Here is a 2,451-nt window from a genome sequence, read left to right as displayed (position 1 = left end):
TGCATGTTTATACAAGCAATCATTCCAACTAATTTTTTCAAAATCATTATTTTTGTATTTTAGGTAAGGGCTATGGGCAATTTTCTTTCAACTAATATTTGTTTTATTAAGATTTATGGTTATTGTTTGTATTATGATGGGGGGAAAAGGCTTTAGGATCATATATGCCATGGTGTATGTGTGGAGGTCAGAGGACAACTTTTAGAAGTAGGGTCTCTCCTTCTACCATGGGTTCTAGGAACTGAAGTGTTTTATGGTGTGGTAGCTTGAACTGGTTTAGCCCCCATAGATTCATGTATTTGAATTTTTGGCAATAGAGAGATGTGGGATCATGAAAGGCACCCTGGTTCCTGGTTGAACTAAGGGTAGAAACTCCAGTGACCCTCAACGGATGGTAGACGTTTCACCTGACTCCCAGGAAACCAGGCCTGTCACTAGCCATGGCTCTACATAAATTTGTGGACATCAATCACATAAGGACAATGCCCCAAGCCCCTCCACAGGTAAAAGACTTGGTCACAGGTCACATAGGCTCAAGGTAGATAGATCTCCATTATAATGAGGTACTTATAGGCCTAGAGGCTTAGCCAATGAACTTTCCTTCCCAGACACTTCTCTCTGCAAAAGGTATTTAATCTCAGGCCCACCCTGAGAAGTGGGGTACAGTTTTACTGGTCCACTTTCTGCCATGACAATGTCTTAAAACCATGGACTGTTTCTTTTCATTGGGATCTGCCATGGGGAGCTACAGAAAAGGCCTTAGGTCTTCACCCACAGAGCTGCTGTCTAATCTACCTTAGAAGGCCTCTCTACCCACAAGCACCACCAAGCCCAAGTGGAAAGCTGTCAAATCAAGGACTCTCTCTCTGCAGGACCAGCCAGAGCCTCCTTCTTTTCCCCCTTGGCTGGGAGCTAGATCCAGCCTGTAGGACCCCACTCCGTTCTCAGCTCTTCCGCGGCATCCAGCAGCACCTAGGTGTCCGAGAGCGAAAGAACGAGATGTCCCCAGCCTTCTTTCAGGCCAGGGACCCCCAAGCCAGCTCCTGCTGTCCCACCCCTGGGGTCATGTCTCCTCGCAGCTTCTGAACAGCATAACACCCATCCAGCAACAGGGTGGGGTAAGGAGGATTCAAACTTCCTGTGTCTGTGGAATACGTATCCTGCCTCCCCAGTGGCAGTGCCCTATGGGGTAGCAGACTCTGGAGCCCATAACCCTACACAGAGAGGCCATATTGAAGTAGGTGTGGCCTTGCTGGAGGAACTGTTTTATTGTGTGGGGGGAGGGGGGCTTTGAGTCCTCCTATTCTCAAGCTCCACCCAGAGTAGAAGACAGTCTCCTTCTGGCTGCATTTGGATCAAGATGTAGAACTTGATCTTCCAGCAACAAGTCGGATAAACTGCCATGCTTCCATCCATGATGATAATGGTTTGAACCTCTGAACCTGTAAGCCAGCCCAAAAATAAATATTTTCCTTTATAAGAGTTGCCTTGGTCATGGTGTATCTTCATGGCAATAAAACCCCAAGATGGCAAGCACCTCTGTACACTGAACCATACCTCTGACCCTCAGCTGGTATTTTAAATAATTAAGTTATTTCCTAAATGAAAAAAAAATCCCAAGTGTCTTAGAAGAAAAGTACACAGCTTAAAGAATTACAAAGCAGTCCTCAATGAGCTTTCTTATAACTGCATCTTTCCATTATAATAAACTATATCAACTGGATGTTGGGAAGAAGAATGGAAAAAGGAATTTTGAAAAGCAATGTTTTTAATATAAAATTCCATATTTACAAATCTCTATTAAATATCAAGTAGAGAGGGTAACTTGTGACTGATTATGCAGTTGTCCTTTCAAATCATAAACAAAATGACCAATCTAGCGTTCCAGTTTGAAATCTCTAAATCTATGCATGAAGCTAAAGTACAGATGTCCAAACTCGAGAGAAGCTGGACTACCTCCTTCTCAAAGCTAGATGTAGTTTATACTACCTAATCATATTGATCCTCTGCTTTTCGGCGTTTGCTTGTTTGCTTGGTCTTTTTGTTCTTTCTTCTCTGTAATCCTCAACAGAATCAATCCCAAAGTCCTCAGTAAGTTCATACTGCCTTACAGTCCAGAGGGAGGCTTAGCAACCTGTTGGTCCCTATAGCAGCCAAGTGCTGCAGCTGAGCCAGTTCTAGCACAGACTAAGATAAAAGAAAATGGCTCAGTGAGAGATAACCAAAACCCAAAGGGGTAAATAAAACTTGCCTTCGGGGCTTTATGGGATAGGCACACTATCTTGGGTCCCAGGGCCACCTGTATTATGTCCCATCTTCCTCAAAATGGTGGGGACAACTCAGTGCCCAGGCTGGTGAAAGAGGCTATCAGCTTCTGTGTGCTGCCAGAAACCAAACAGTCCCACAACTATTTGCCTCTCTCACAAGTGTCCTGTTTATATCACCTGGTGG

This window comes from Micromys minutus (genome assembly GCF_963924665.1).
Source record: "Micromys minutus genome assembly, chromosome: X".
NCBI classification, from domain to species: Eukaryota; Metazoa; Chordata; class Mammalia; order Rodentia; family Muridae; genus Micromys; species Micromys minutus.
The sequence above is the reverse complement of the archived record's forward strand: the minus strand, read 5'-3'. Positions refer to the sequence as shown.